The 20906-nt window shown below is 44.5% G+C and overlaps 1 protein-coding gene across 1 annotated transcript in view; it reads right to left on the reverse strand.

Annotated features, from left to right (window-relative positions):
* uvrag (UV radiation resistance associated gene) overlaps positions 1–20906 on the reverse strand; it is a 424373-nt gene that overhangs the window by 206256 nt on the left and 197211 nt on the right. The gene's annotated exons all lie outside the window — the stretch shown is intronic.

A 20906-nucleotide genomic window follows, 5' to 3' on the forward strand; every position in this document is an offset into this window, starting at 1 on the left:
GTGAGTGGCAGACTTCTTGTGTGTGCGTGTGTGTGCGTGTGCGTGTGTGTGTGTGTATTCTTCGTCTGCGAAACAAAGAAAGCCTGTATTGAATCATACATTGTTTCTGATTTTTCTTTTAAAAGAAACGGCTGCAAACGTACAAGAACCCCGAGCGCATGGCTTCTTGGCCTCCAACGCTCTCGGGAGAAAGTCAACCGAGGACCCTTAAGAATATAAGTGTCACCTTGGGGTGCAACCGGAGACTCTGGCTGATACCTAGTTAGTCTGACGGGGAGGCCGTAGTTCAGTGTAAAACACTTCACCGCGGTGCGACCCCCCTCCCGGCGGAATTAGGACCTCTGCTGACCCCGTTCCCCTAATGTGGAACATCCTCCCCCTGTGGGCTTGACTACTTAGCCTTCTTCTGACACCCAACCCGGATATTTATGGATTTGACCAAGAGCCACGCCGTCCCTCTCGGCGTTGAGACCGCACGCAAATCGACGCAAAGGGGTCAAAGATGAGCCTCCTATTGCCGCGAGGTGGTGTGCATTGCAGAGCCAGGGTGGAGGGCAGGCCAGGGCTGGGGGGTATATTGTTATGGATCCATACAACGGCATGTGGTTTTAAAGGTCCCATGTTTTGCTATTCCTTTCACTATTTGGGCAATGTTACACAATTCCTGTGAGTCTATGGAACACATCTGTAAGTAATTTTTTTTTTTTTGTATTCATTGTTTTGTGTACTCTAAAGCAGAATTTTTCCACTTCAAGATTTCAAGCTGTTTTGGGCTGGGCTCCGCCCATAAGCGCTTTGAGTGACAGTCACCAACACAGCGTGATACATGTATACGAGAGAGAGAGAGAGCGAGAGAGAGAACGAGCAAGCGAGAGAGAGAGAGAGAGGATACATCGCTCCGTGCGCCCGTGTGCGCTGTGTGAGCGGCTCGACTGCGATTGTGTGTAAAATGCAGGTAGACCGTGGAGAGAGTCAGGGACAGGGAGACCGCTTCCACATTATTCCCACTGCTCCGTTGTTGAGCGAATTGTTGATTCTCTCTGTCGGCACCCGCGCACGTCAACCCGTTTGAGGAAGTGTCAGTATTTCCACTCGCTCTGTTGTTGAGCGAATTGTTGATTTTGGGCGGTGACTACAACCAGTGCCTTATTCACGTCAGCAAGAGAGTCAAATCAGAATGGCTAGTTCAGTGAGGGAGGATCTCGTGAACTCGAGACTGGACTGATGAGCCAAAATGAGAATTAGAGACACAGACCCCATTGATACAACCCCACGTTGCTAGAAAACAATGCTAAACACTGGAAAATGCAATTTATAAGACATGGGACCTTTAAGAAAGACAATCATCAGTGATATGTATTTATTTAATCGGATAGACATAATTTAAAAAATTAACCAATTAAACAATAAAAATAGACCATTTGGAATAAAAGTCAGATCATGACAATTCTCTCAGAAGAAATTACATTCAAAAACATGTCACATCACAGTGTAATTGGGCTGCATCCTTACACTGACAACGATGAGGGAACACACCATTTTGGAAGGTACAGCACACAGTTTTATAAAACTATGTTATAAATTATTTATTATATGGCGTTTTAACATTCGCCGAAATGCTTGATTGTGATTGGTCAATAGCGCTCGTCAGAGGTCCGTTATTACTCTATAACGGACCTCTGCCGAGCAATAATGACCGCTGTGCGCAGCTGGACCAATCAAGCCCACTGACACACAGATCGCAGTCATGAAAGCTGCTCAGCATATGCACAGCTGCACTCAGTCATCAGTGCAATCAGACCTCAGACCTGCCGGCTGCCGGAACAGAACTGCGTCTGCATTTGATCTCGTCTTGTCGATGGTGTAAAATGAATTAGGTATATTGTTAGTAAGTTAGCCATGTAATAAGCGGGATAATGTATAGCCTATACTCTGTCATTGTCGCAAAATAAATGACCTTCACTACGTTTAAAGAACACCTCGGCGAGGCGCCTCTGTGTTCTAAACTCTGTGTCGGTCAATTATTTTGCGACAATGACCTCGTAGCTATACATTATCCCTTACTTATTTCCCTGCCTGGCTACCCCACACCCAAGTAAAATAGTTTTACAAAACTGGGCAGTACATGATTTAAGCAATGTTCCTTGCTCCAAAAAGCACAGCTAATTGATTGTCAACCCGCGCATGCGACAACACAAACTGCAATAATTGTGAACAGCTTGTTTAGGCACGATATGACACATTTCATTATCCATTTCCATGGAAATTACTTTAGGAGAGGTCAGCACGCAAATAACATAGCCCAGGACATATAGGCATATTACATAGACACCACAGACAAATATTCATCCATATACAAGAGGGGGAAAAAAAGTCTTTAGCAGTTGTTCAGGAGTCTGATGGCTCGCGTTCTGTTCTGGCTGAACCGCAGGACTTTGTATCTTTGTATCTGGGTTGGGTCTCCGGTAATTAAGAGCAGCTTTGTTCATACCGTTGTCACACAGTCCTTGAGATCCCCTTCATGGCTGCCCACAGAGCCTGGATGCCACAGTCCTCCTAATAATGTTCTTGTTGCTCTGTGACAGCCCGCCAGATGTTCATCCGAAGACTTCAAACCCTGGCCAAATGGCCGATAGGAGGATCTACAGTATGTCATTTTCCCCCACAGCACCTAAATAACATTTCAGACTGCCAAACTCATACAAAAGACAAGGCAAAACCATAATATGTACCATATATTTGTTCTAATGGAACATGCCTAGACATGTTGATCTGACGACGTACTTATTTTAAAGCCTGAATCTCAGATTTCTGGAGCTCAAAAACAAAGAAACAGATGCTCCAGAATGTCAACACAGGTGTCTTGATATTCTGCCGGGGGAGGTACTGACAAATGTATAACTGTTTATAGTCAATACACTCTGTAGTCGCAAACAAATTTTTGTTACCATTATCAGATAGTTGGGATAGGGTTGGGTACCATTCACATTTGAACCGATACCGGTACCTGTGAATCGATAGCGGTACCCAACGGTACCTTTTTCCGGTAACCAACGGTACCTTTTTCCGGTCCAAACTTATCATAATTATCTATTTAGAACAATTTGTTAATATATACACTACCGTTAAAAAGTTTGGAGTCACTTCGAAATGTCCCTATTTTTTAAAGAAAAGCACTGTTTTTTTTCAATGAAGATAACATTAAATTAATCTGAAATACACTCTATACATTGTTAATGTAGTAAATGACTATTCTAGCTGCAAACGTCTGGTTTTTAACTCATTCCGGGTCAACAGCGCCCTCTGCTGATGGCCCTTCCATGCCAACGCTATATCCAATGGAGAATAGGACTTATTTGTGAGTGCATAAAACATATCAAATATAATAGCAATAGATCTAAATAACCCAGTGATCGTCAATGAGTTGCTTCCAGTCAACATGCACGAAACAGATAATTTTTTCATACATACTGTACATTTCCATTTTATACCGTGATGAATATCAATATATTTCTAGGGCGTTCTGTCTCATCTCAATAAACTCCAGCAAATCGAGCTTAAATGTATTTCCTTCGAAAGCGTGCCATTTGTCGCTTGATTTATAAATCGTTTTCAAATAAACACTAGATTATCGATAGTATATGTGTCCTCATGCACGAAGAGAAGCGGGCTCTGAAAAATCGCTTCTCCGTACTTCGGTCGACGCTAAGCTCACACACGCTCCGATGGCGGAGAAAGGAACATCTGATTACCCCAAGATTCGTAACATAAAGGCCTTACCTCACATCTGATGTCATGCAAAAAGATTAATCCAATTCCTGATCGCCATTCCAAATATCGATTGCGTCCATTGATCCAACGTTATAGTCCAAAACACATAATCCAAGCTGCTTCCAGTCCCCCCAGTCAATGCAATAGTATCCAGCTGCATGCCCGAGAAGGGAAACCCGGACCGGAGTTTTTTTTCTGATGCACATACCCAGCCTATCCAATCCAATGATGTGCAATACCATCCGGGAGACGATAGGCGGCGGTATTTGCCCTTTTGCGAGCTCAGACCCATTCCCAACGATAACATCAGGTTGGATGGATGAAAATGAATGGATATCGCTAATAAAAGAAATAACGATTAAAACCCGACTATACTCGTGATTGGCATGCAAGCGATGGCGAGTTAACGCGACTATCATCGTGATTGGCATGGAATGGGATAATGGAATATCTACATAGGTGTATAGAGGCCCATTTCCAGCAACCATCACTCCAGTGTTCTTTTTTTTTTATCCACTTTTTCTCATTTTTCTATTTTTCTCCCATCCCAATTTTCGCCTCGCCAATTCTCCCTTCAATTCTCCCTCCCCTGTCTCGAACGTTGCTAGACTATGCCTCCCACTGGGCTGCTGCAGTGAGGACCAAGCCTTGCATCACGTGTCCCCTCCGGTACACGAGGAGGCAGCTGTCGCATCTTTTCACCTAAACAGCGCAATCTCTCAGTGGCGAGGAGTAACGCGTGGGAGGCTCACGCTGCCCCGATACTTCCTGATTCTGCTGTACAGGCGCACCAACCGACCTGTAGGAGTCGCTGTCCACAACGTCCAATCCCCACCCACCGGCTTTCCCACCCCTAACACTGCCAATTGTGTTAGTATGAACGACCAGCCAAGCCGGTAGCAACGCAGAGAGCTGGGCTCGAACCCAGCATCTCCTGCGTTAGTGGCGAGTGCCTTGCCCACTGCGCCACTTAGCCGCCCTCACTCCAGTATTCTAATGGTACATTGTGTTTGCTAATCGCGTTAGAAAGCGAATGGATGATTCGAAAAACCTTGAAACCCCTTGTGCAATTACGTTAGCACAGCTGAAAACGGGTTTGCTGGTTAGAGAAGCTATAAAACTGGCCTTCCTTTGAGCTAGTTGAGTATCTGGAGCATCCCATTTGTGGGTTTGATTATACTCTCAAAATGGCCAGAAAAAGAGAACTTTCATATGAAACTCGACAGTCTATTCTTGTTCTTATAGAAATTAAGGCTATTCCATGTGAGAAATTGCCAAGAAACTGAACATTTCCTACAACAGTGTACTACTCCCTTCAGAGAACAGCGCAAACAGGCTCTAATCAGAGTAGAAAGAGAAGTGGGAGGCCCCAGTGCACAACTGAGCAAGAAGACAAGTACATTAGAGTTTCTAGTTTGAGAAATAAGACGCCTCACAGGTCCTGAACTGGCAGCTTCATTAAATAGTACCCGCAAAACGCCAGTGTCAACGTCTACAGTGAAGAGGCGACTCTGGGTGCTGGCCTTCTAGGCAGAGTGGCAAAGAAAAAGCCATATCGGAGACTGGCCTATAAAAGGAAAAGATTAATATGGGCAAAATAACAGAGACATTGGACAGAGGAAGATTAGAAAGAAGTGTTATGGACAGACTAATCGAAGTTTGAGGTGTTTGGATCACACTGAAGAACATTTGTGAGATGCAGAACAAATGAAAAGATGATCAAGTCAAGTCAAGTCAAGAGTTTTAATTGTCACGGCATACAGGTATACAATGAAATGCGGGTGGTCTTGCCCGCAACGATGTGCAATACAGTGGTACAACATATAATAGAATCAAAAAATGAAAAAACAACATTGTGCAGTAAACAGGTAACAGGTAACATGGAGTGACATCTCGGTATCTGTACATAGTTATTTACAGAGCATATGGGACATGCTAGTTAGCTTTGGTAGTGCAATACACTGTTCCTGTTATTCTAATTTAAAGTGTCCTTTCCTTTGGCCATAAGTGTGCGTGTGTGCGACATGAGTGTGTGCCCGCTCATGTTAAAGTGTTAAGTGGCTGCTCGTGTGTGAGCGTGCACAGCGTGCGTGTCGTGTGTGTGTTCATGTGTGCTTGTGTGTGGATAGTTCAATGTTCTGAGCACTCAATGTTCATTGTTCATGGCTCTGATGGCCTGGGGGAAGAAGCTGAGCCTAAGCCGCTCTGTCCTAGTAGCTGGGGTTCGCAGGCGTCTGCCTGACCTCAGCAGCTGAAACAGGCTGTTATTGGGGTGGTGAGGGTCTTTCATTATCCTGCAGGCTCTGGATTTGCACCTCTTGTTGTATAGAACCTGCAGGGGGGGTAGTGCAATACCCGTGGTACGCTCGGCTGAGCGCACCACTCTCTGTAGGGCCTTCTTGTCCTGTGCCGTGCTGTTTCCATACCAGGCAGTGATGTTTCCGGTCAGGATGCTCTCTACAGCTCCTGAGTAGAAGGACTGGAGTATCTTCCCCGATACTCTGAACTTCCTTAACTGTCTCAGGTGGTAGAGACGCTGTTTCGCCTTCTTTACTACTGTGTCTATGTGTGTTGACCATGTCAGGTCCTCTGAGATGTGGACCCCCAGGTACTTAAAGCTGCTCACCCTGTCCACGGTAGCCCCGTTAATCATCAGTGGTGTGTGCGTCTCCTGCTGTCCTCTCCTATAATCCACGATCAGCTCCTTGGTTTTACCAATGTTCAGGAGCAGGCTGTTGTCCTGGCACCAGCGTTCCAGTACCTCAACCTCCTCCCGGTAGGCCTTCTCGTCGTTGTCCGAGATCAGCCCCACCACCACCGTGTCGTCTGCGAACTTCACTATGGAGTTGGAGCTGAACTTGGCCACACAGTCGTGTGTGTAGAGTGAGTACAGCAAGGGGCTCAGAACACAGCCCTGGGGGGACCCGATGCTCAGGGTGATGGTGTTGGAGGTCTGACCCCCCACCCTGATGGAAGAGTGCCTGACACCATCGCTTAAGCATGGTGGGGGTAATGTGATGGTCTGGGTGAGAGAAAACTGTGTTTTTTCAATGTATATTTGGTTTATAGACTGATATAAAGAGACGCTTTAAGAGGGTAATACCATTATCATCACGGGTTAGACGGTGGTGGAACCAGTGGTTTCACAGGCACAGGCCGCGTTAGGAGGGTGTTTGTTTTGAATTCCGATCTAAGACACAACACTGATAGCGAGTGTGGGCCCAGAGCGAGGGAGAGGGGTTCATCTTAATGAAACAGTAGAAACTGCATTTTAATGTGTGAACGGTTATTAGCAGTTGTCATGACAGCGCGGCACATGACAACCAGAAAGGGGTGGGCTATCATAGCTATGACGAAGATCCTATAAAGCTGACAGTGTCCGGGTAGGGCAGACTAAAATCTGACTAAGACTAAGAGGGAAGAAACCAGAAGAGACTCTCTCTCCTCTCATCACGAAGGGGGGGGGGGGGGGGGGGGGGGGGGGGGGAGAATGACACATCATCACATTAGCTTCGGCTAACACGAGGAGGGTTCAGGCTAACGACCAGGCCTGACCACTATTGGACTGAATAACAGCAGAGACGATAGCAATGAAAATACAATCGGATAACATCTGGGCTGAGGCTTCTGTTTATATCAATAAACAACTCTTCTCCTTATAAGGTATTACGCTGTGTCAAAGTGTCGAATTCTTACGAAGGTGGAGAATTATTATGGTTTGCGGATTGCACTAACGGGGAGAGATAAGGATTATCTCAGCCAGTATCTGAGACGTCAGGACCATTAAAATTACACAACGTAGAGGAATTGGATGGAGAGAGGATAACACAAGAAGACGTGATACTGGCCAGATTGATCAGGATCTAACAGTTGGTTGCCGATGACAGCCGGATTTGCAAGAGATAAGAACAACGGAAAAAGACTTTTTCAATAATGGGCTCACAGTGAACAACAGTCATCGTGTGTGGGAGAATCATGATCGAGCAAGGCCGGCCAGCCCTGGGCGGCGAGTCGAGCGGTCAGGAGGCGAACCAGCGCTGTAGGAGAAACAGCGCTCCGGAGAAAGATGCGAGTTCATTGTGCACACACGGTTGTTTTGATCTTTTAAGCCAAATAAAAACGAACAGATAGTGCATCCGTAAATAAGTAGCGACAGAGAGAACGCCAGCTGTAATAGTGTGTTTTGGGACAGGCAGAGCGGCACGGTTTTTGTTTTGGAAATCGAGTCTTATCTACAGAGCACAGAAGCCACTGTGTAGGAGATGAGAAGGGAGGCAAAGGGGAGATGTCTAGTGGAATTAAAGGGGCAACATCGTATTTAGTTGATTACTGTTCAAAACACAGGAAGCGGGACTGTGACGTGAAGGGAGCAGTGAACAAACGTTACGGGTGTGGTCGGTAGCGAGAGAATGTTTGAGGCATTAAAGGGACAGTGGAAAAAAAAGGAAAAAAGGCACAGAGACAAGATGGCCGCAAAGGGCCACGAGGAGGATGGGCGAGATAAGATGAGAGGAAATGTCAACGAAATTGAGCAGACAAAATGGCCGCAGAGCCAAGAGGAGATTAGAACCAGGAAGTGACACAGGAAGTCAGCTACAATCCTCTAGACTGAGTTTGGCCGCCATCTAGGGGGGCCAGTGGGATAATACAGGCAAATGGAGGAGGAGTAGGTCGCCACCTAGTGGCGGAGGGGGGGGTAGTGCTGGGGAGTTTCAATTACCCATAGGGGAATATTTAGAGTTTAATTTAATTAAGGAGTTTAATTTTTTCAAATTACCAACTGCTTGTGTGTATACACGGTGGTGTATGTGAGAACTTTGTAAAGGAACTCAAAGTGTAGAATAGAGCAACGGACCGCTCCAGAGCAACGGACTGCTCCGTGTAGAATAGAGCAACGGACTGCTCCAGGGCGACGTAAACAGCCCGTGTAGTATAGAGCGACGGGACAGCTCCAGGGCGACAGAAACAGCCCCGTATAGGGTAGAGCAACGGACAGCTCTGTTGTATGTTAGATAATAGTATGAGTATGTGTATGTGAGTTAGGGGCAGGGAACCAACCTGCTCTGTTGTATGTTAGAGCGATGCTCGGTTGGATGTTATTATCATAATAATAATATCGATATACAGGTTAATTAAATAGTTTAATTATTGAATGGGTTAAATAAGAATTGCACAGAGAGATGAGATGCGGTTAATTAAATAAGTTTAATTATGAAATAAGAGGGAGTTCGATCTCCAGTGGGGCCTTCTCACACCTAATAAATAGGCAGAGTCTTCAGAAGACACGTCACCAGAAGAACTGGCGCGCGCTGGGGGTCAACCTGGGATGAACAGATAGGGCGACGGAAGTGGGAATCGGTTAGCTGCGGGTGTCACGCCGGAAGACAACAAACAGGGAACAGCCCTGTAGGATAGATATGGGTGTTGAGAAGGTGGGGGACTAATAGAGAACAAATAGCGCCATGGGCTGTAGGACACTCACACCGTCCAACAGTCTGAAAGGGCGTGGCCATGGCAGGGGTTTGAGAGGAAAAATATATAGAGAACTGGAGATAACTCCATGGAACGAGCTGCAGGCCCAAAGCCACGGTAGACTAATAGAAAACACAGGGTCGAGTGTACAGAAAAACTGCCGGCGTGGTGTTTCTGCTTTCAGAGTCTGGAGAGGGCCGACGGCGGTGCAGATGAGCCTCAACCAAGATGACCGACGGGGGCGGAGACGGCCAACGGGGCGGAGACGGCCAACGGGGCGGAGACGGCCGATGGGGCGAAGTCCAGCGGTCGCAGGCGGTGTTGCCCAGGGGAGAACGAGGCGGACATCGGAGGGGGGCTTTCCTGCGGAGACGCTGTTTAGAGAGCGTTTTGAAACAACAGAGCACGGGGGGTGAATCATGGACAAACAGGGACTTCCTTTCAGAGTCAATCAGGAGATCGAGAGACGAGACAACAGCGAGAAGTCCTGTGTTCATTGATTAGGAGTATGAGATATAAATGGAGGATTCATATATAAGATATATGTATAGAAGGATATATATATAGAAGGTAGATAAGAGGGAAAACAGTAAAACAACAGGATATAATTATTGGGAGCAGACAGGGGGGCCCTAATTGTTATGAGTCGTTGGATGTTGTTGGTTTTGGTGATCTGTTTCGGTTCCCTTTGTGCACGAAGGGGGGCGCAAACGGACATCAGCCAGCAAGATCACTGGGTTGACCGCGGGCCGTCTTCATTTCTTGTGCACAAGAGATGAGGTTGGTTTGCTTCAACCACAGTCTATTTTTGGGATAATTAATTGAAAAACCAAATAATGATTTATGATTCTGAAGGGGTGATAAGAATCAAGGGGGGATTGAGAGAAAACTGTGTTTTTTCAATGTATATTTGGTTTATAGACTGATATAAAGAGACGCTTTAAGAGGGTAATACCATTATCATCACGGGTTAGACGGTGGTGGAACCAGTGGTTTCACAGGCACAGGCCGCGTTAGGAGGGTGTTTGTTTTGAATTCAGATCTAAGACACAACACTGATAGCGAGTGTGGGCCCAGAGTGAGGGAGAGGGGTTCATCTTAATGAAACAGTAGAAACTGCATTTTAATGTGTGAAAAGTTATTAGCAGTTGTCATGACAGCGCGGCACATGACAACCAGAAAGGGGTGGGCTATCATAGCTATGACGAAGATCCTATAAAGCTGACAGTGGTTCCGGGTAGAGCAGACTAAAATCTGACTGAGACTAAGAGGGAAGAAACCAGAAGAGACTCTCTCTCCTCTCATCACGGAGGGGGGGGGGGGGGGAGAATGACACATCATCATTAGCTTCGGCTAACACGAGGATGGTTCAGGCTAACGACCAGGCCTGACCACTATTGGACTGAATAACAGCAGAGACGATAGCAATGAAAATACAATCGGATAACATCTGGGCTGAGGCTTCTGTTTATATCAATAAACAACTCTTCTCCTTATAAGGTATTACGCGGTGTCAAAGTGTCGAATTCTTACGAAGGTGGAGAATTATTATGGTTTGCGGATTGCACTAACGGGGAGAGATAAGGATTATCTCAGCCAGTATCTGAGACGTCAGGACCATTAAAATTACACAACGCAGAGGAATTGGATGGAGAGAGGATAACACAAGAAGACGTGATACTGGCCAGATTGATCAGGATCTAACAGTGGGGCTGCTTTGGTGCTGGTAAAGTGGGAGATTTGTACAAGATAAAGGGGATTTTGAATAAGAAAGGCTATCACTTAATTTTGCAACACCATGCCATACCCTGTGGACAGCGCTTGGTTGGAGCCAATGTCCTCCTACAACAGGACAATGACCCAAAGCACACCTCCACATGATGCAAGAACTATTTAGGGAAGAAGCAGGCAGGTGGTATTCTGTCTGTAATGGAGTGGCCAGTGCAGTCACCAGATCTCAATCCCATTGAGCTGTTGTGGGAGCAGCTTGACCGTATGGTACGCAAGAAGGCACTTCAAGCCAATCCAACTTCAGGAAGCGTGGGGTGAAATTTCTTCAGATTCCCTCAACAAATTAACAGCTAGAATGCCAAAGGTCTGCATTGCTGTAATTGCTGCAAAGGGAGCATTATTTAACGAAAGCAAAGTTTGAAGGACAAAATTATTATTTCAAAATAAAAATCATTATTTCTAACCTTGTCAATGTCTTGACTATATTTTCTCTTCATTTTGCAACTCATTTGATAAATAAAAGTGTGAGTTTTCATGGAAAACACGAAATTGTCTGGGTGACCCCAAACTTTGAACGGTAGTGTATAATATATAATATTGCAGCGAGTGTTGTCTGCATCTAGCTTTGTAAAGTGTAACCACACTTGCGACCGTTTTCGGCTTGCCATTGCCCCGACTGCTTTGTTGTTGAATCAAGTCAAATCCTAGGTAAGCGTGTATTGTGCGCATGAACGTTGACGTGAACGTGTGGCACACTTAATTTTATTTTTGCATTACCGAAATGTGGCACCGGTGGATCTCACGTGAATCAGTACTCGGTAGTACCGACGTGATTGGGTCGATACTAGGGGTGTAAAGGTACACATATCCGTACCGAGCAAGTTTCAGTGTGTACCGTACCGTACGTCTGTGTAGTGTACCGAATGAATACAACGGTATGTTAACTACTCTTTTTGTATCACAAACAGTACTGTATTTGCAAATCTGGTATGTCATAAATGTATAGATGTAGCAGAACTGTATATCTGTATGTCATGTATGTCATATATGTCCTGATGAATTGAAAATGGGGGACCCTGATGTAAACAAGACGAAAGTCTTTCTCTGGTCTGCATCCCCTTAACAATTGTGTGTATTGAGCTGTACACTGTATTGTACCCATTCTGCAATCTGTTAATAAAGTTTTCAATCAATCAATCAATCAAACATGACCGCCCACCGCAGGCTGTTTTTTCACAATCTAATATAATTTACAAGTCGATTATTAATTTCAATATAGAATATTCGTTGACAGCCCTACAAGTACAATTAGTTACTGCACACTACATCACCCCTGAGTGGAACATGGAAAGCCAAACTTTCCCCCACTGTACCGAAACCGTACCGAACCTTGACTTGAAAACCGAGGTATGTACCGTACCGTGGTTTTTGTGTACCGTTACACCCTAGTCGATACCCTTAAAAGTACCGGATTCGGTACCCATCCCTAAGTTGGGTATATGCACCTGTTGCTATTATCACAGATACCTGTAGTTAGCCCTCTTCGCCTCGCTAACATATTGGCTCATTGCCAGGAAGAAAACCCTCCATGTAAAGAAGACAAATGAGAGCTGGGGCTGAATCGTATGGAGCGTTTCTCCAGCGATCACAGATTGGAGCTTTAAGCATAGCAAGCATAAGGCTGAAATCCTTTTCTTATTCGTTTATGGTTAAAGGAATGATGTTTAGCTCAAACCTCAAATACAATTTTGCTTTAAGTTCAATCATTACTGACTTTTCTAAATCAAACATTTAATGTATATGTAGGAACTTTCGATTTTCCATACAGCCTTAAAAAAGAATCCTTCGGCAGATATACTGGTTATCAGAAAATAAGCTCCTTCGTAAATATTGATATAGAATAGAACTTTAATTGCCACACACAACCAGGGCCATTAGTATTTGGTTTTCGGTGAATCATGTAAAAGACACAGCTTCATGCATTAAGACATAATAGATACAAAAGGACATAAACTCAAATCAACAGAAATTGGTGCCAAAGGAAATCTCATATGGGTCTATATTACCTCTAATGATTACGGTACTGTTAGGCACAATGCTTAGTTTGCACTGCATGTCAGCCCCGCTCTTTGTCTCACAGCACAGGAAAGGCGGATGGGAACACGCAGTTATGAGCATCCGTCAGGCACGCTCCCTTTTATCTGCCGCCACACCGCATGCTCGCTGGTTTACTCACAAGCAGGTGTCCACCTACGCAGAGCTGGGAGGCAGGGGCAGACACACCCCACCGCCACAGGGGAAGGAGTCAGCGCTGCGGACACAAAGCGGCTGGCTGTCAGGTGTTTAGGGAGGGAGGGCGATGGGGGAAATGGAGAGGGGGAAAAGGATGCTCTGTTCTGTTAAAAGGGTCATTATCGTACACTGTTAAAAGGGGTCATATCATCGTACTCAAGGGGTCATATCGAACTCTGTTAAAAGGCGTCATTATCGTACTCCGTTAAAAGGGGTCATATCATCATACTCAAGGGGTCATATCGAACTCTGTTAAAAGGGGTCATTATCGTACTCTGTTAAAAGGGGTCATTATCGTACTCTGTTAAAAGGGGTCATATCATCGTACTCAAGGGGTCATATCGAACTCTGTTAAAAGGGGTCATTATCGTACTCCGTTAAAAGGGGTCATATCGTACTCTGTTAAAAGGGGTCATTATCGTACACTGTTAAAAGGGGTCATATCATCGTACTCAAGGGGTCATATCGTACTCTGTTAAAAGGGGTCATTATCGTACTCCGTTAAAAGGGGTCATATCATCGTACTCAAGGGGTCATATCGAACTCTGTTAAAAGGGGTCATATCGTACTCTGTTAAAAGGGGTCATTATCGTACTCTGTTAAAAGGGGTCATATCATCGTACTCAAGGGGTCATATCGAACTCTGTTAGAAGGGGTCATTATCGTACTCCGTTAAAAGGGGTCATATCGTACTCTGTTAAAAGGGGTCATTATCGTACTCTGTTAAAAGGGGTCATATCGTACTCTGTTAAAAGGGGTCATTATCGTACTCTGTTAAAAGGGTCATATCACACTCTGTTAAGAGGGGTCATATCGCACTCTGTTAAGAGGGGTCATATCGCACTCTGTTAAAAGGGGTCATATCGTACTCTGTTAAAAGGGGTCATATCGTACTCTGTTAAAAGGGGTCATATCGTACTCTATTAAAAGGGGTGATATCATTAACTTGTCATGCATTCGTTTCAAACATACTATGCCTCGGGGGTTATGAGTAGTTATGCTTCATGTCCCCCCCCCCCCCCCCCCCCCCCCAAAACTAAATAAGAGTTTAAATAATGAGATATTTCTTGGAATGATTTTGAAGAATAAAATCTCACACACAGAAAATGGATCCTGAGTGGCAGACATTTTCCAGTCTCCTGTCAATTTGAATGATGCAAACCAGCTTATTGGAGGCATTTCAAAAGTCTATCTGGCCAAATTCTGCAAACCCAAGTCACTCACCTAGGGGCCGTTGCTGTAAAGAATAGGTTATTTCAATGTCTTGTCACTTCTCTTTATTTATCACAAGCAATGTTGCTGTAAGTCCCCTGAACACTTGTGATACCACTACGTTATCTGAGGATAGGCACGTGTCCAACAATCGGTTATCAGCCTAAAAAAAGAGAACACATCGCTGCATCCCTACTTAGTATTCAGCTGTTTCTCCTCTTCTCCTCTCAGCCACTGCACTTAAAACTTCAGAAATGGGGAATCAGCCAAGGGGATGCTGTAAACTAGCAGATTATTTTGATTAACTACGCCAATAAAGAGAGATAGAGAGAGGGGGGGGGGGGGGGTAATAACAGATATTTTCCTCTCTCAGCCAGCGCACGCTTCAAGCATCAGCTTTGACAGAAATTGGGGCTCAGGCAAGGGGATGAATACAAAAAGCTAAGTAGGGGAATTTTATGATTTTATGAGGCTTATTGGGCTATGCCTGTAAACTTACAGCTCTTACTTCACTGACTGCCTTCAAGAATATACTCAACACGCTCTTAGTAGATCCCTCCTGCTCTTGCTGATACCTCAGTTTCACACTTCCATACACCCTCTCACACACAACATACAAGCACTCGTTCATCTTCATACTCACCTAGACACAAGCATCAGTTTGCATACACATGCACGCTCACACACTCCCCCCCCCCCCCCCCCCCACTCCTCCCCTGTTTATTTCTTTTGTACATAGGCTGTGCATGTGTTTATTTGTTTATGTGTATGATTCTTAACCGTTTCGTGGCCAACCACGTATATATACGTTATTGGGATCCGACCGTTGGAGGCCAACCAAGTATATATACGTGTTAAACTCATTTGAGCTTTTATTCCATTTGAATATCCTACTCAATGTCAGGGAGCTGTATGTTGGCTGGAAAATGCCTATTGGGACTCGGAAAATGCAGTACCGGCCAGATCCTGGTAGTGGCGCTGTCTCGAGAATGCAGTAATCCTTGTGCAGATGGGGTGTCACCTTTTTTCACTCCGGGGTAGCTTTTCTGTTAGCCTGAAGCGAGGCCTTCAACCGATCGCCTGAATACTTATTGCGATGCCGAATTCAGTATGCAGTAAAGCAGGGGTCGGCAATAGGCGGCCCGCGGGCCGAAATTGGCCCGCCAGCAATCATTTCTGGCCCGTCAGTTTATTTTGAGAATATGATATTTATTTTATTTTCATCATATTATTTTTATTATATGCATACTTTTGTTTTATCCATGTTGAGAGTGAATAACAGGTATAAGCAGTGAGGTGCAATGTACCGTATATATAGGCTTGCTCAAAGTGAGGTGGACAGCGCGTGGTGCTGAAATGGGAAACACGAGTCCATGAAATAAAAACACCAGTTCAGTAAGTCATTCAAGCTTTATCTTTACTCATGACTGACGGCACCACACATGCATGTGAACAGTAATGCAATTAAAAACAATGCAAAAACAATGCAATTAACTTTAAACAAAAAGAGTGCTTGAAGAAGCTCCTGAAATGACGGCGCTATAGGTATTTGAATTACGAGACATTCGGAAGTCCATTAGCTCCATTTCCAGTGCAGCCTCATCTAAAAAGGTTAACTATCAATCGATCGCCCCACTATATTCCTTTATCCGTAATTGATCAGTCTCCCCAGTTAGTAGCTAGATTAATATATTTAGCGGAAGTGTCAATAATCGATCGCTGGGGATTCCCCAATCTGGATGCGTCAGCCCCAGTCTCCTCCGTAGACCAGACCGTCTCATTTAACAAGACGAGGCTTGTTTGAGATTCAATAAGTATAATAATAAGTAAGACAACGGATAAGTTTAACGAATTCCATATAAATCGATAGTTTTAACATTAAACATTCAACATTAAACCGTGGCCGTCAGATAGACGGTTGCACGCGCGTAATGTAGGATAGACCGATAGAGAGGCGCTTTATAATACAATGGAAAAAAGACAAAGGTATAATGTTCAGTGCATGTATATGTCATTTACAGTTTATTATGCCACCTATGCAGCTCGTTTATTTTGACAGAGTTAAACATTTTTCACTATCATATTAAATTAGCCATTGTTTTTGGTTCTGGCCCGCCATTCAATGGCTTGGGGAAAAATTGGCCCGTCGCCAAACCTAATTGCCGACCCCTGCAGTAAAGGAATATAGCATCAGCCAATGGACATATCGATCTACCAGATGGCGATCAATAACTGGGAAATTCTTTTTGGAATCCAACCGGCCACAGGTAAGATCGATTTGACGTCAATTTCAGCTTGATCAGGCCTTGTTCTCATAGCCATCCACCCGGTCAACGTATGATGTTGCAGTAACGAATGCCGTTATTGGTCATCAATAATCAGAAACGACTTCCCCTGCCCCCCCTTCCATGCATTCATGGTGGACCATGATACCGATCATATGCATTTTGATTTTTAACTCTAGCTTGTGTAGGGCCGAAACGCCAATCGATTTAACGTTATTAGCTTAGCGCCCTATAACTAGCTTTGCAGGAATTACCCTAGAACATTGCGGTATATAGTTCATATTCACAACGCTATAAAATGGGAACGTATTGATGAAAAAATTATTTCTTTATGGCATATTGAAGGGAATGTTTATACTGTCAATTGACAATGCCAATGGACACATAGCAATAATATAAAATATAGATTTAGCTCTACAAACAACCTCACGGCACAGTGAAACCTTGTAATGAAAAGCCGGCCTCATAGAGTGGGATTAGATGGGCCCCAATGGCCATGAATGTGTTAACACAATGGCCGCCAACAACGAGTCAACTCGTTATAGCCCGCCAATCGAATTCTGCCAACAACGAGTATACTCGTTATTATGATCGTTATTTCTTTTATTCGCCATTTCCATTCATAATTCATCCTGCTATGCTGTAGGACTGTGTGGCACTCTGTCTGAGACCGCAACGGTCCGATACCGCCACCTAACGCCTTGCGGCCGCTATTGCACTCCATTTGAAACGATGTGGTTTGTTTCCTGGGCCGAGCTGCAGCGTGCAGGCAGGGTCTAAACACTCCAGCAAGACAATCGCTTATAGGGATGGCATCGACGAGGGTCCCCGCCCCCCCGTTAATTTTCTTTGGTGGATAACGTTGGACACACAATCGCGATCAGTATTTGGAATGGCGATCAGATAATTGGATTATTCTTTTTGCAGTACATCATAGACAAGGTAAGGACTATATATTATCAATCTTGCGTTGATCCGATATTTATTTCCCTGCGATCGCAGCATGCGTCTGTGGTGTGTGTGTGTGCCGTGTCCCGTTGGTTGCGATCAAAGCACGGAGGGCAGCCCCCCCCCCCCCCCCCCCCCCCCTTTCATGCATCGATGATGAAACATAATACCGATAATCTAGCGTTGATTTCAGGATGATTATTGATCCAGGCGAGGAGTGGCACGATTTATAGTGGAATGCAGTAAAGCGTTGTTTGGCGAAGTTTCCTGGGATTACACAGAATCACTCTAGAACTATACGAAAACGGAAACGTATGGATGAAAAAATTATCTGTTTTTTTGCATGTTGACCGGAAGAAACTCACTGACAATCGACGTTGTTATTAGATCCATAGCTATAATATTTAATATAGTTTTAGCACTACAAACGCATTACAGCCATACGCCCACAGCGATCTGGCGTCCAATGTGTTAACTGTGTTTTAATTTTATTATTAATATATAATATATTTTTTTAATAATTCTTTTGTATTCCTGTTGGGGCATCTTGGACCATTGTAAATAAGAAACCTGTTCTTAATGTTTTATCTGGCTAAATAAAGGTAATAATAATAAAGGCAAGGGGATGAAAACAAGCTGTGAGCTTAAGAGTTTCATTTTTTTGGTTATCATTACAGATAAGAGACATCATACTGAATCCACAACAACAGAAGGGGAATGTAACACAAGCAACAACCTTGTGTTAGATAGGTCAATGTAATGTGATTATTGGAATTGGAACAGTTACATTAGTTAGTTACAGGAGAGGACTACACGTAACAACTTGTAAGGCACAAACAGTCAATAGATATACCATACAGAGACTCTGCTGGGGTGGATGGATGCTGAAGGTGTGGGGTGTGTTTGGATGTATGGATGGATTCTGAAGGTGTTGGGTGTGGATGGATGCTTAAAGGCCAACTTGCAGGTTGTATTTGTGTTCAATAAACAATGTGGACTAGGCCAACAGTGACTTTCATGAAGAAGGAAAAAGAAAATTATTGAAATTGACCCAGTTTAGCGTTTTTATCAAATATTTTGTCTGCCCAACACAATCACCACGCACATGGATATTTTAATCAATGGTTCATAACGTGCACGTGTAATCGAAATGCTGATGTCACGTGAGGTGCAGGGCACCAGGGGGCTCTGAGAGTCACACACAGCTAGTGGCAGGCAGAGAGCCTTGCTACTACTAGCCGAGGAGTAATGAATGAAAATGTATCGGTTTCACATCCCGTTCAACACTATTGCTCCGTGATCATAGCATCCATCTCTAAAGCTAACCACTATTTGTAAAAGCCACAACCACGTTACCATATTTGTAATAATGAAAATCATTGTGTTGTTGTACATAGTGTATACACCGTTAGAAGCTAGCTAAGTTAGCTAACGTAGCTTAGCTTAGCAGCCAGCATTCTCGAAACTCCTAACATCACCCGATTTAAAATGGTTCTCTCCTCTTTGTATACCTTTGTCCTCACAAGTATTATGCCAGGGAACTTATGGACACGACAATAGTAGTAGTTATAAGGTGTTTGAGCTTGTAGCGTTAGTTAGCTCATAGCTATCGTCACTGATGCACCGAGTGGAGCTAAAGGGGCTACTATCGTATCAACATGCCGGGGCGCATAGCTTGCTAGCCAGCATTCTCGAAACTTCTAACATCACCCGATTTAAAATGGTGTGTGCAGCAGTGCTTTGCCCCACAGGTCTGAGAAGAGGACCTACACATTTTACTCGTTCCCAAAACTATTTTACATGCACGACAGTAGACAATGCTAACGTTAGCGGGGTAACGTTAGCCAGAGCCATATAGCCAGCTTGATACTATGACCCGGGGATAAGGCGACAGCCCACAGACCAGTAGCGCTGCTGTACTGAACAACAGGCTGCCTAGTGGTAAATGTAGTTCTTTTTTTACGACATTAAAAACATTATAACTACCTTGTTTCAACCAGTTGTAGCTGGTCCATCAAAGTCTCCGACGATTAAACCCATTTGCGTCTTGTAAAGCGTCCATTTGGATCAAGGAAATAGCTTTCTGCACTCGTCAAAACTCCTTGTAGTGGATCAGAAGTAGGGGAAAGATACTGCACGTGACGTCATGGCCCTGATAGCTCTGATAAGCTTTTTAATTTGCTCGTGCATGTTATTCGTGCGTGGACCTTTTTAACCATTTCTGAGTGGCATTTCCGGCGTCAAATGGAAAAAAATAAATAATGAAATTATATACCAATGATGTAAACTACCCATAATTGATCAGTAGGGTTTAACCTGCAAGTTGGGCTTTAAGGTGTTGATGGATGTTAAAGGTGTTGGGTGTGTTTGGGTGGATGTATGCTGAAGGTGTTGGGTGTGTTTGGGTGGATGGATGCTGAAGGTGTTGGGTGTGTTTGGGTGGATGGATGCTGAAGGTGTTCAATGTGTTTGGGTGGATGGATGCTGAAGGTGTTGGGTGTTTAAGTTTAAGTTTATTTGGATCCCCATTAGCCACAGCAGTGCTGTGGCTATTCTTCCTGGGGTCCATAACACGTAAAATACAGTTACAGACTTTACTTTATACACTCACAACATTCACATGGCATACAGACAATTAAGGTGTTGATGGGTGCTGAAGGTGTTGGGTGTGTTGGGGTGGATGGATGCTGAAAGTGTTGATGGGTGCTGAAGGTGTTGGGTTTGTTCCACATGGAATAAAACGATGCGATAGAGGACCTCAGCATACATCCACAGAGGCATGTCCACGCACCACTACATTATTCTGTCTGTATGGACCAAGCATTTGCGTACAATATTATGGCTCTGCGTGCACACTGATCAAAGGAGATTGGTGGATCCAATAGTTGGTATGTCTGGACTATGAACGGCAAAGGACGGCACAGTGAATACACCCTCTATTTCTAGACCATGTCTAAGCCTTTACCCCCCAACAGATTATATATATATTTTTTTAAAGATTTTATTTATAGCATTTTCAGCTTTTTTGGTCAACGCAGGACCTTTTGGCCACGCAGGACCGACAGAGGAGAGAGGGTGAAGCATGCGGCATATGGCCACCAGGTCGGGGAATCGAACCCGGGGTGACCGCTTCGCGACTCAGCACGCTATGTGGTGTGCTACTGGAGCGCCCCTCCCCAACAGATTATCTGATTG

This window comes from Notolepis coatsorum, assembly GCF_963971535.1.
Source record: "Notolepis coatsorum genome assembly, chromosome: 8".
Taxonomy (NCBI): domain Eukaryota; kingdom Metazoa; phylum Chordata; class Actinopteri; order Aulopiformes; family Paralepididae; genus Notolepis; species Notolepis coatsorum.